The sequence below is a fragment of the Oryctolagus cuniculus genome, chromosome X (assembly GCF_051225735.1).
Source record: "Oryctolagus cuniculus isolate XC-2025 breed Fujian yellow rabbit chromosome X, ASM5122573v1, whole genome shotgun sequence".
NCBI classification, from domain to species: Eukaryota; Metazoa; Chordata; class Mammalia; order Lagomorpha; family Leporidae; genus Oryctolagus; species Oryctolagus cuniculus.
Window position 1 is genome coordinate 8610529 of NC_142888.1, and position 15099 is coordinate 8625627.

Consider the following 15099-nt stretch of genomic DNA (forward strand, 5'->3'; position numbering starts at 1 on the left):
CATACATATATATCCTTACTTTATTTTGAAACGTCTCCTTCACGGGCATACCTAACTTAAAGGGGAAGTCCAGACATGCAATTTACCCGTGTGCACAGGAAGAAGAATAAAGAGGTTTACAGAATAGACACGCAATCTCTATTAGTAGGACAGTGTGAAACACTGGTGGGGCTGTAGTTTAAACATAACTTTTGGCCGGCGCCGCGGCTCACTAGGCTAATCCTCCACCTAGCGGCGCCGGCACACCGGGTTCTAGTCCTGGTCGGGGTGCCGGATTCTGTCCCGGTTGCCCCTCTTCCAGGCCAGCTCTCTGCTGTGGCCCAGGAAGGCAGTGGAGGATGGCCCAGGTGCTTGGGCCCTGCACCCCATGGGAGACCAGGAGAAGCACCTGGCTCCTGCCATCGGATCAGTGCAGTGCGCCGGCCGCAGCGGCCCTTGGAAGGTGAAGCAACGGCAAAGGAAGACCTTTCTCTCTGTCTCTCTCTCTCACTGTCCACTCTGCCTGTCAAAAAAATAAATAAAAAAACATAACTTTTATACCCTGATGAGAGGAATACGAACTATTATAACCACATTGCAAAACCATGTAGCAATATATGCCCCAGGAGACAATTTCAAGAATTCTCTTGTTAGAGTTGGATTGCTCTTGCCACCCCAAAAACGCTCCAAGAGACCTTCTCTCATGCAATTAACAAAGGGTAAGGTTTATTGATGATCCAACATGTCGGGGCCCCCGTCCCAGTACAGGCGAGCGGCCCCAAATAGTCTTGGGTTGGGGTTTTTATACACGTTTAAACAAAGAAAATTAATCATTGCATAGATCAGACAGAGGTATAGGGTAAACAATTGATACAAGTTAAGTGATTTTACAACCAGTTGATTTATGAATACAGGGAGTACAGGATATCGAGTAAGGGCCTGATTAGACCTCAGAGAACCATATGGCCTATACAGGGAGTATCAAAAAGCCTCCTATTGCCAAAAGGGAGGGCCACACAACAAACACAACAAGGTTGCAGGAACTGCCTTGATGATACCTAGGAATGCAGCCGAATGGCGATAAGGGACACATGGTGGGGTCAGGGTTCCAGGAGGCAGAGATATATGGTGACTTCTTCTATCTCACTTAGGTGAAACTAAGGTTACGCTCACATTGGGGTAATTTACCGACTAACTTTATAGACAATGGCTATGCAGAGCAAGTCTAACGAGGTCAGGAAAGTTCACCAGAGGAGGGGGGGAGGCGGCTTTTAACTTTTTAACCCTTCACTCTCAACATCGTTATTTCTAAACCTGTCATTGTTACCTTTCAGCACTGTTATTTCCTTTCTCTTTTAAATTTTAAATCTATTTATTTATTTGAAAAGGAGGAAGACAGAGAGGGAGCACACACTCCAACCCACTGGTTCCCTCCCTAAATGCCCACAATGGTTGGGACTGGACTGGGCTGAAGCCAGGAGCTGGGAAGTCAATCCAGGTGTCGCATGTGGGAGACCAGCACTGCAGCTATGAGATCTGCATCATCAGGGAGCTGAAATCAGGCGCTAGTGCTGGGCACCAACCCCGGCATTCTGACATGGGACACAGGCATTCTAACCAGCAACTTAACTGCTAGGCCCGACACTCATCATTTTAAAATATTACAAATCATTAAGAATCAAAGCCTAAAGAAAAACAAATTTTAATTACTTAATCAATGGCATCTTATAAGCATGAGAGACTTCAAAAATTGATGGAAAATGAAACTAGAAGATAAATTGATTTGTCACAAAATTTCCACAATACACATTGCCCATTAACTTTTAAAAGACATCACATACATATCTCACAAATTAGATGAGTCACAGAAATAATGAGTAAACAAATACATCAAAACACCGTATAGCACCATATAGGCTACACCATTTTCATAAAGCTCAAAACACCCCGGGTTCTAGTCCCAGTTGGGGTACTGGTTCTGTCCCAGATGCTCCTCTTTCAGTCCAGCTCTCTGCTGTGGCCCGGGAAGGCAGTGGAGGATGGCCCAAGTCCTTGGGCCCTGCACCCGCATGGGAGACCAGGAGGAAGCACCTGGCTCTTGGCTTTGGATCAGCGCAGTGCACCAGCTGTAGTGGCCATTTGGGGAGTGAACCAATGGAAGGAGGACCTTTCTCTCTGTCTCTCTCTCTCACTGTCTAACTCTTCCTGTCCAAAAAAAAAAAAAAAAATCAAAGAAGTCCCACAATTATACAAAGGGAAAGATTAATATAAAATAGTAGTAGTTCTTTAGGAAATAAATAGACAAGATGTGAAAGAGCTTACAGCAGGTCTTGGTTAATAATATTCTACTTGTTAGATTAATTTTTGGCATGCATTTTATTGTGTTCCCTAGCTTATAAATGCTTAATGCACTTGCTGTATCAAATAATCATCAGTTAGTAGATTTAAATAACTATAAATTATGAATGCAAAGTTGTGAAATAAATTCTTCATATACAAACATCGTTTTAGAAAACCTTGACTGTGAAGAAGAGAGTTGTGTTTGGAAGTGACTGGAACTCAAGGAGCACGTTTAATATTTTATTCAATAATGAGGGAGGCTATAGCATGTTTGGTGAAAGAATGATCCAACAGAGAAGGCAATTTTGAAGTTACAAAAGAGAAAAAGAGCTTATGGAATCATGTCCTTGAAAAGGGGGGAAATGATGGGATTAATTTAAAATGCTGATTACCAGAGCTGAGAAGTAGGGGAAAGGAGGCTGGGGAGGGATTTGATAATGGGCTCCCAAATGTAATGCATTCTAGGGTTTTGCAGCATCAGAGTTGCGACAGCAACACATGCTGATGTATAATATCCTGTAAAAAGAACTGAAACAAAGGAGTTGCTAGCTTCTAAACAAAGAATAGAAAAGGAAATGAAAAGGCTGATTGCCTGGTATGTTCAGTTAAAGATATGTATATGTATTAAAAATTTGCATTGTACTCCTGACAATGTCCAAGCACACATGTTAATACAAAATTTAATTTTTTGAAAAAGAAAATACGTAATCAAATGAAAAAAATTAAAAAGTAGACATGCAAGGACTATGGCTGGAGAAGAAAAGAAAACACATTTGATTGTGACTTGACTGAGGAATAAATGGGCCACTAACACTTCTAGGAAAAATTATCTGACTTCTTCCTTAAAATAAGACTTTTTTTTTTCAAAATGTGAGAAACTACAAGGAAAATGCCTTAGCACCCCTTGCACTTAAATTACTTCTTGAGGTGAAGTATCAGCAGCAGGTGTAAAAGCTAAGCGTGCTCTATGGCCTCACAAGTAGAAAAGTACAAGACTCACTCACACACTGATGATCCCTAAGCACTTTCTATCTTTAGCTTCTCTACTTGTCCTGGCCACCTTGCCTGTTAATCTTTCATGAAGTGAACCAGCAGATGGAATATACTCTTTGTCTCCCTCTTCCTCCTCCTCCTTCTCTCTCTGTGGCTTTCAAGTAAAATGTTTTTAAAAAGAAGGGATTTTGATACACTGCTTCTAATCTCTTAGAGACTATCTGAAAGACATCCCTATCTCTCTTTTCTCATCAGAGCCTTGGAAAATGGTCCTCAGAGATCTGCGTCTGGTCCACCACCGATTCCCATCCCAGTACTATGAGAAGCAGCCTAAAACACTAGCAATTCCCTATGAATTTTACAAGACTCACCAAGAAGAGTAGAAAACCACAATAGAAACATTTTAGGGTTTCTCCTAAGTTTCTTTTAGATTCTCAGAGAATATGGGGCAATGCTTATTTTCACTGTGAGTTTGTGTTTCTATTCAATTAAACATTTGAACACTTGCACAAAGAAAACTTTAGGGTAGAAATTATATAGAAACAGCAATTGATTTTTGAAGCAAAAGCTTCACCTTGTATCAGTCAAGTAAGTATAGAGACGTCACCAGTAGTGCAGTTACAAAGGTATGTTAACAAAAGAAGTCCACCGTAAGTATGAGGCAGGGCTAAGGTGCTCCATCTTGGAGAAAATATACTACTGCAGGACCTTATCTTCAGACTTCTAAGCCTAGACTCTAGATTATTTAAAATGTTGCTCAACCAAAGTTAGAGAAAACTGAATTCAGGTCATACACTTGATCTAAACCTTTTTTACAATAAATAAACTGTACTTGAGAAAATAACTAACATTACTCATTTCCTTAGTGCTCTAAGTACCAATAAAAAAACTTTCAGATTGCTAAGTCTGACTAGAACTAGGACTCATGGAGGTATGGGAAGCTATCTTACCTAGGTTGAGTGAAGGACTGTCTGTCTCCATTCTAGGTATATACAGCTGTCTAGAAAACGGATATAATCCCAAGACGAACTTCTTCCCTCAAAGTGACAGATACAAAGGGTATTTGAGGTTATCTTAACCACTGTCTCCTCTTGAGGGCCACTTGCCTATGCCGACACATCAGAACACTCATAGGATTTGATGCATTGTACCCATCACAGCGTATTTCCCCTTGGGCAAATTAAGATGCCAGTTAGAATTAAATGAAATACAGAAGGTGGACACCTAACTCCAGCATCCCTTTAGTTGATCTTCACCATTCTCATATAAATGACCCCCTTTTTTCTTCCTTCCCCTTGATTCCAGCATAGCAACTTCATTCCATTTCAAACACCCTGCCCTCAAATTGGCCATCCCATTTGAAGTTAGTGTAGCTACCCTTCTCCCTTATCCCTTTAGTTCCTATTCCATTCTATATTTTCTACAGCAGGACCTATAATACTGTTTTTGTTAGCCATGTCCCATGCTAAGGCTTCCACCAGAAAATTACAAGTCCTTGCATATTTCACAGAATAGTAAAGAAGTTCTCTTTCATTACTTGCTATTAATAATAAAAAGGTAGAAAAAGATTTCTTCTTAGGGCAATTATAAAGGCATAAGCTGTTTTTATCCAATATCTTGGAATTCAGGGCATATATTCTGCCATGGTGAATTACATCTATCCTTAAACTGGTACAGTTTCAGTGTAATTGGGTAGGTTACAGTTTGCTATGCCATAGGCCAACCTCCAGTACAGGCTTTAGACATTTATTCTGTACTTAAATATATCTCAATATCCTTATGGATACAATTATAGATATTCCTAGTATAGATAAATGATACATTTTAAAGGAATATATAATCATGATTCTCATGCAAACATAAGATGAATATGTCAATGACTGTATTTTTCAGTTAATGAGTGAACCACTAAGATGTTGTACATGGTTCAAAGAAGAATCCAAGGAAAAGACAAATACATGTACAGTCAATATCTATTTGGGATTCTGCAACAAACTGCTGTAACCTGGTTTACTTATAAATAACAGAAATTTATTTTCACAGTCGTGAAGGTTAGAGAGTCCAACAACAAGGTGCTTGTGATTTCAGAGTCTGGTTCATAGATGGCAACTTCTTGCTATGTCCTCACTGGTGGAGGCATTGAACTAGCTTCTCTGGGCATTGTTTAGAAAGACAATAATCTGATTTATGAGGGTTTTGCCTTCAAGACCTAGTCACCTCCCAAAGGTCCCACTTCCTAATATCATTGCCTTCGAAGTTAGAATTTCAATATATGACCTTTTGGGAGATGGAAACATTCATATCATGGCATATGTCAACTAAGAATGATGAAATTCATTTGCTTAACTGATGCAAAACTGGTTAAGAATGACAGAGCAATAAACAACTGCTTCCCTAAATCTGTAAGTTGCATTTCTATGGACATGCATTATTTCCCTTATTATCAGCTTTCTATAACTTACAGTGTTGAAAAAAATATCTCAAAGTAATGAAAGACTGATCTAACCAGGGAGGATGCTTTAGACAGGACATTCACTAAATCGTTTCCCCTTCATTTAAAAGTCTCACAATTTTTCATGACCATGTAGTAGGTTTCATAACACCTTCTTGGCTGGTATTAAATATTTTTTTAAAATCCAAGATCTGAGAGGACTTTTAAGAATGAAATCCGTAGAACAGATAAAAAAACTACCAAGAGGGATAATGTATTAAGTTGTTCATTAACAGTCAGGGCTATGCTGGTAGTTTTTTTATCTGTTCACTTAATATGACTGGTTTAGATCTGTAATTGATGCACAGTTATTCTTAAGTGTTGAAAATTAACTGAAATGTGATCCCTGTTGAACATGGTGGTGGGAATGGGAGAGGGAAGAGATGTATAATTTGGGACATGCTCAGGCTGACTTGCCCCAAGTGGTGGAGTTGGAAGCATACCAGGGGATTCCAATTCAATCCCATCGAGGTAGCATGTACCAATGCCATCTCACTGTTCCAGGTGATCAGTTTCAGTTCACAATTGATCATAATGAAAGGACTAAGAGTCAAAGGGAGCACATAGACAAGTCTAGTACCTGCTAACGCTAACCGATAGAATAAATAAAGGGGAGAGTGATCCAACATGGGAAGTGAGATACTCAGCAGACTCATAGAATGGCAGATGTCCTAAATAGCACTCTGGCCTCAGAATCAGCCCTAAAGGCATTCGGAGCTGGCTGAAAAGCTCATGAGAGTATTTCAGGCATGGAAAGCCAAGACACTCTGGCAAAAGATCTCTGCGAGTGAGATCCCAGTGGAAAGAACAGGTCATCGAAGAAGGAGGTACCTTTCTCTGAAGGGAGGAGAGAACCTCCACTTTGACTATGACCTTGTCTAAACAAGATAAGAGTCGGAGAACTCAGAGGGCTTCCATAGCCTTGGAAACTCATGACTGGAGCATAGGGAGATTACTGATGCCATAGACAGGAGTGTCAATTGGTAAAGTCAACAACAGGAGTCACTGTGCACTTACTCCTCATGTAGGATCTCTATCCTTAATGTGCTGTGCATTGAGATTTAATGCTATAACGAGTACTCAAACAATATATTTCACTTTGTGTTTCTATGGGGGTGCAAACTGTTGAAATCCTTACTTCATGCATACTAAACTGATCCTCTGTAAAAAAAAAAAAAAAGAAATTATCAATTCCCAACTTGACTTTCACTGGGATTAAACATGACAATAGGTCTGCTCTGATTTCATCATCATTTAAAAAAAATCATCTATTATTTTTCACTTTATGTTTCTGTGTGGGAGCAAACTGTTAAAATCCATACTTGATGTATACTAAGCTGATCTTCTGTATATTAAGATAATCGAAAATGAATCTTGATGTGAATGGAAGGGGAGAGGGAGTGGGAAAGGGGAGGGTTGTGGGTGGGAGGGACGGTATGGGGGGGGAAGCCATTGTAATCCATAAGTCGTACTTTGGAAATTTATATGCATTAAATAAAAGTTAAAAAAAAAAAGAATGAAATCCGTGTCAAAAGATATCTGTACTCCTGTGTTTATTGGGGAACTATTCACAACAGGCAAGAAATGGAAACAACCTAGGTGCACATCCACTGATGAAAAGGATGAATTCTTGTCTTTTTCAACAATGTGGATGGACGTGGAAGTCATTATGTTAAGTGAAATAAATCACACAGAGAAATACAAGTATCACTTAATTCCCTCATATGTGGAGTCTAAATTAAATGTGATACCAAAGAAGCTAAAAGTATAATGGTGGCTACCAGAGGCTGAGGAGGGAACGTAGAAGGAAAGTTGATGAATGAGTACCAATGGGGATGGCGCTTTGGCGCAGTGGGTTAAGACAGTGCCTGCAGTGCCATATTTGCACCAATTCGAGTGATCCAGCTCCCTGTTATTACGTCTGAGAAGGAAACAGAAGATGGCCCAAGTGCTTGGGTCCTTGCACCCATATGGGAGACGCAGATGAAGCTCCTGGCTTTTGGCTTCAGCCTGGTCCAGCCCTGGCTGTTGTGGCCATTTGGGGAGTGAACTACAAGATGGAATACTGTTCCCTCTCTCTCTGTGTCTCCCTCTCTCCCCTCTTCTCCCCCCTCTTTCTGTAACTCAGCCTTTCACATAAATGAAAAAATCTTTAAGAAAATTAGTACCAGGTTATAGTTATATGGTAGTAAGGATTTCTGGGATTCCTCTGCACATTTAGGTGATTATGGATAATACTTAATGTACTGTATATTTCTCATTAAAGAAAAGACAGAAACTAGAAGAAATGATTTTGGTTGTTTTTACCATAAGAAACGCTAAATGGTTGAGGAGATAACATATTTACCCTGACTGGACATTATACAATATACACATGTATTGAAATACAACATAGCACACCACAAACACAATTTTTTTTAAAATGACTCTTTTATACCAGCTAGAGGCACCAGAAAAAAAGGGAAAGAATTTTGTAGTGAAATGTTGTATTTTAAAAACACTGTGCATTGACACAAATATATATGAAGTAACACAGAGATATTCTGTATATCATTTTCTCAGTTTCCTCTAGTGCTAACATCTTTCAACACTATAACATAATATCACAACCAAGACACCAGACACTGATTTCCACCACTATAAGGATCTTTTCTGTTTCCCTTCTTTCTGGGATTTTGATAAGTATTACATTCAAAATACATATTAACTTCGGAGAACTGACATGTATGTCATGCTCAGTCTTCTAAACTATAGATATGGTACACTTCTCCATTTATTTAAACCTTCAATTTCTGTCATCATTATTATACAATTATAGGCATACAAATCCTGTTCTTGTTTTGGTTAAATGTTCACCTAAGTATTTTTTTTTCAGTAATTTAAATAGTTTTTAAAATTTCAATGTTTTAAATTTCATTGTTTTCTTATCTTTCCCTTATGGGCACCCATGGTGATTACATTGGGTCCACCCAGAAAATCCAGAAATTTTCCTTATTTCAAACTTCTTAATTTAACCACCTCTACATAGTATCTTTTGTCATGTAAGGTGACATATTAACAGTATTACATGTATGTTGTAACATGCAACTCTTCATGGGTCATTGTTATGCCTACTAAATTCTACCTAACAACTGCCATACAGGTATATCCATCCCACTAATGAAATACATTGACAATACCTCATGGTTCTCGAAAGTTTCAACCCATGCAGGGGTGGGAAAGTTCTGGCCCATAGGCCATATGAGGCCTGAAAATCATTTGAACTGGCCCTGTTAAGGCAACCACAGGGGGAACTCAAAATGCAATAAATTGATAGTAGGCTATTTTTCAGTTGATAATGGTGTATGATCCATGAATGATGTGATAAATATCCAAATGGCCCTTTGCAGAATAAAAGGTTTCCCAACCCTACTTGACAACTCAAGTCTAAAATCTCGTCTCCCTCATGTCAAGGGGAGGGGCGGGAGTTGTTGGATTTGGTGAGAGAAACAGGGAAAAGTAGGTCTGCTCCATATTTTTGTAAGTCCTAGAAAGAATTTCCATAAAGCTTTCAAAAACTACTTTATATACGAACATCCATTCTTCTGATTTTGCTTTCAAATTCTACATAGCAGTATTTTCCCCAACAAGGTGTTTCAGTTTGTTCCATTAGTCATCAGAATGTAAGTATATTTTAAAATTTTGATCGATAGGATATAAAAGGCCAGTTTATCTTGCTGTAAGTATACCAGAGCACTTTGAACAAGTTTCTGTAGGAAGGAAGGAAATCATACTTAATTCACTGAGGTATTTATTTTAAAGCATTTTAGTTAGTGGAGACTAAATTAATTTTTAAGATATCTGTGTTATTGGCTGGCACTGTAGCACAGTGGGTTAAGTTGCCAACTGTGATGCTGACAGCCCAAAGGATAGCTGGTTTGAGTCCTGGCTGCTCCACTTCTGTCCCAGCTCCCTGCTAAAGAGCCGGGAAAACAGAAGATGGTCCAAGTACTTGGGACCCTGAACCCATGTGGGAGACCAAGATGGAGTTCCTGGATCCTGGCTATAGCCTGGTCGTGCCTCGACTGCTGTAGCCATTTGGGGACTGAACAAGCAGATATTCTCCCTCTCTCCCTCTCCTTCCTTCCCCCCCTTCCTCTCCCTTTCCCCCTCCCTTATTCTCTTCAAATCTTCTAATTTTTTTTTAAAAGTAAATCTATGTTGTCTTTCAAATTTATTAGGAATTTATTCTGTAAATTACTTCAAAAATAAATGCCAATGAATAATTCCTCAAATCATTCAACACTGATTTAAAAATGTAATAAAAGCAAAATTATTGATCAAAGTAAGTTCCTCAACTTAAAATGATATACATTTTTTTGGTTTGGCACAAGTTTTGCATATAGACTTTGAGGAATAACCCTTGGTTGGGCCCACATTCTAAGAATGTATGCATGAGTCACAGAATTTAGCCAATTAGTGTATACTGGACACAAATTATTTTTCTAGTTCTTTAGAGATACTGAATATGTGCCAATTATTATAGAATATATTAAGTAACAGGCATGGTGTTGTGTTGTGCTTCAAAAAGCATTAAGAAAATTTACAAAAAAACATTAAAACATTAAATTGCAAATTAATGTGTATTGTTAAAGCATTTTCTTTCATTGTTTGCATTTTGAAAAAAGAACTTTAAAACTTACATAAATATGTAAGAGGAAGATAATGAATTCCCAAATGTCCTTCAGTCAGATTTATTGTTTGAATATTTTGTCACATTTCCTCTCTCACATCTCTATATGCATGATCTATAATAAAATTATATTTTATTACATAAATAATACATCAAACATTATGTTTTATATTATAATTATATAATAATGAAATAATGTTATTGATTTTGCTGAGTTGTTGACTTTAATAATTTGCCAGCAATATAATCCTTTGCTCCTCAATACATTAGCTGTATATCCTAAGAAGGCCATTCTCTTACTGGTACTATCATCAATTCTGAGGTAGACAATAGTGAAATATTATTATCTAATAAATAATATATATTCCAAATTTTCCAACTGTACTAACAGTATTCTTTATATTGTTTTCTCAAGTATTTTGTCCAGGACTCAACTGTACTTAAGGATCATGTTTCCTGAGTCTCCTTTTACATGGAAGGGTTCCTTACAGTAGACCAGTTGTAGAATTATCCTCACCTTAAGTTTCATGATTTTTCCTGTTTGTTTTTATTTTTTAATTAAGAAATTTTTAAATTAAAATGCAAATTCAATATATGTATGATGTACATGATGTCTAGAAGTATATATACATAGTGGAAGGGTTAAACCACACTGACAAATACAATGTCTCTTATAATTTATTTGTGGTGAAATCACTTAAAATTCTCATTCTTTTCTAGAACTTTATAGCATTCCATTGTGTAGATGCACTAGAGTTTATTCAGCCATCACCATGAATGGGCATTTAGTTGTTTCTGATACTTTACAATTGTAAATAATGCCACAATAATTAACTTAGTTCATATTTTGTCTCATTGGAAGTATGCAACATTTTAAAATGGGTTAAGTTACAAGTTCTATAACAATTAAAAATAAGTCTTGGGTTGCTACCAATGGAATTTTACAAAATCTAAATCAAATAATACCACCACGGCCGGCGCCGCGGCTCACTAGGCTAATCCTCCACCTTGCGGCGCCAGCACACCGGGTTCTAGTCCCGGTCGGGGCGCCGGATTCTGTCCCGGTTGCCCCTCTTCCAGGCCAGCTCTCTGCTGTGGCCAGGGAGTGCAGTGGAGGATGGCCCAGGTGCTTGGGCCCTGCACCCCATGGGAGACCAGGAGAAGCACCTGGCTCCTGCCATCGGATCAGCGCGGTGCGCCGGCTGCAGCGGCCATTGGAGGGTGAACCAACGGCAAAGGAAGACCTTTCTCTCTGTCTCTCTCTCTCTCACTGTCCACTCTGCCTGTCAAAAAAAATAATAATACCACCACTACTCACCCACCTATGATGCCATGTCAAAACAGAAATAGACATAAGGTAAGTGGAGATCAAAATAATTGATATAACATAGTTAAAGGAGAGGCTTTTGGTGCCCTAGACCAAATCCCTTCAACCCACCTTCAATTTAAGCTACATCTGTTGTGAGTACCTTCTGTGTCTTAACAACTCCCTACCTCAATCACCAACACATTTTCTGTAAAGCCTCAGAAACTTTCTCAAGAGTCCAGTAGAATACTCCAAATATGAGTTCTTAGGGGTACACTCAACCAGTGAAGGACAGGAGTTGGTGGGTAAACATAGCATCTCAGAGAGACAATTTCAAATGTACCCAACACAGTTTCATAGGATTGTGCTCCAATGGTGCACGCCAGTTACAAGTTCAATAACACATTTCTTACTGATTTTTCTTCCTCTACTGTTCCATTCTTCTCATTCCCTCACTTTGACTCACAAAGTATTATTTGCACTCAAGTCTTTTTTTCATACTGTGCTTTGGGAGGAAAATTGAACTAAGATTTACAGCAATTTACTAAGCAAGCAATTCCTGATCACTACAGTGCCTATAATATGACTTCCTACCTTTCTAAAACATTTGGCATGGATATTAAGACAATGTGAAAAGTAGCTAAGTTAGCTTAAAACAAAAGAGACTGAATCATCCCTATATAATTTTTCTCCCAAGTTCTTCAATAAAATAATTCACCACACTCTTTGGTAGGTATAAATGTGGGAGAAAAAGTCAGAAAATTTAATAATAATGATAATGAATATCAGAACAGGAAAAATATAATGTTGATACCTAATAACTTCTATTTAAAATCCTAGGGAATAAGTCATCTAAAATGAAGTCATTGATGAATATGACTAGCTCCACCTTTAAATAGTCTAATGGGGTGGTAAAACCACTGTCTTTAAAAGATAAACTTTCTTACAGGTATATATATATAAGAATTTTTCACAAGTAAAGCAAATCCAGAAAACAATCATCAAATATGTAGAAATCTAGAAGCTCTCCTCTCTAATACCTGTGCCCTCTCCCGGATACTACCACCAAAATGAAATTATTTGATTTGACTCCTCTCACTATAAATTACTGTTACCTCCTTTTGACCTTTATATGAATGGACTCATGCAGTATATATTCTTTTGCACTGAACTCTCTTTGCTTAGCATTGTAATTGTGATATTTAATAAAATAATTAGATATGGTTATAATTTATTTTAATTACACAATTTTTTTCATTTGGTTGTAGAATTGGATTGTTTCCAATTTTGAGTATTATGAATAATGGTACTATAACATTATATATCAGAGTTCCCTAAGTGTATGGTTGGGTCACAGATTATGTGAATATTCAACAATAGTAAACATTACCAAATAGATTTTGAGAGGTAATTTACACTCCTGCCAGTAGTATATTATGGTTCTAGTTGTTCTACACCCTTGCAATTTTACAGTCTTATCACAGTTTGTTTTGTTTTTAATGTTAGCCTTTTTTGGTGAACTTAAAATAGTAAACTTCTTTGTGGTTTTAATTGCATCTCTTTGCTGTGTTATAAGGCTGTTTCTTTTCATGTTTATTGTACATTACATATCTTCTTTTGTGAAGAGCCACTCAAATCATCTGACTACTTTTAAGTTGCCAGTCTACTTACTTTTTATTTTTGTTTTTATTATTTTTCATAGATTTTTAGATGTGAGCGTTTTGTCATGTGTGTGATATACACATACACATGAGAATATACATATGTGTGTGTTGATAAATATTTTTGTAATCTACCTTTTTATATTATTAATAAGGACTTTAATGAACATGCTTCATAATTTAAAGGAAGTCAAATTTATAAATAAAATTCTTTCATAGTTGTTACTCTTCAAATTCTAACATCAGGACACATCAAAAAGTTGATGGAGGATTAAATAAGTTTATTTTGGTACAAAAATATATGAAATTTATATATATGAGAGGTTTTCAAAAAGTTTACAAAATGTATATTATGAGAAACACTGTGCTTGAAATCTTCGCCTACCACAATATAGTGAAGTAATCCAGTGCTATCTTCCAGAAATGCTATTATTTTTCATATTCAGATTTAAAATATACCTTAAAACTGAGTTCTTGATGGTACGAAGTAGGGGTCAGAATTCATTATTTTGCCAAGTAGGCATTTAAAATCCCCAGTAACATTTATTGGAAAGTTCATCTTTTCCATATGGCATGGAAGTGACATAATCTATTGGAATATTTACTTATTTTTACACCAATACCACACTCTCTTTATTACTATAGTTTGACAGCTAGTGATATGTCTTCTGAAAGCTTTCTTAAGTATAGTGCTGAATTTCTTAAAATTTCAAGAGTCATCATTGTCAATTATCTTTTTTCTAAACAAAGCTACTGAGAAATCATTAATATGGTTTTTTGTCCTCAGGTTATAAACTCAGATAACCAATGTAACTCGAAGGCTATAAATCTAAATAAGAAGCTAGCTTGTAATTGTCTTTAAGAAACTTTCTAGCTCTGTGGGGAAAAGGTATGTTTCCGAACTGGCCATCAATCCGACCACGGCACAAGTCGGGTTTCTTAGGAAGCATATTCTGAGATTAGCGGGCCAGAGGCTTATTAGAGTGCACTCTTGGAAACACACTCTCTGGAAAGAAATAGAAGGGGATAAAGTACAAATGAGCAGAAAGATGGCCTGCAAGGAAGCCTCAAGGAAAGCCTCCACGGATTGTATTGGTAATTCTGAAATGAGAATGACCCTTCAGAATCTGTAAGTTGAACAAAAAGACCCAGGCCCCTTACCTGTCCTGATTAATCACTCCATGTATGCAGTCATTGAGCAGGTGGCAGCACCGGCCTTGTAAGAAGCAGGCAGTTGTAGGCTTCCTGCCAACAGCAACCCTGGCAGTTGAGGGCATTGCTCTGTTATTTCTATACCAGAATCTCACTAGCATATCACAAAAACCAACACAGGCCAGATACACTTGCATCAGCAAGATTTAGGAAAATAATTATCCACTCACTTTCACTTTAAATCTGTTTTGAGGCTTTAAAGTTTCTTACAGTTATTTATCATAACATACATCATTTTGGATTAAGCTTATTTCTCTACTTGTCTTTGTGCTCTAAGTTCTTGAGCTGAGAAAACAAGTTTTATTAGCGTTGGTATCCGCAATAGCTACCACCAGGCCTGACTTAGCGTAAGTGTTCAATTATTTGATGAAAGAATAAGCTCAAATGTGTAACTGTTTGGGTAATCTTAGCAAATGACTCAGAATTATATACACCTGTCTGAAGT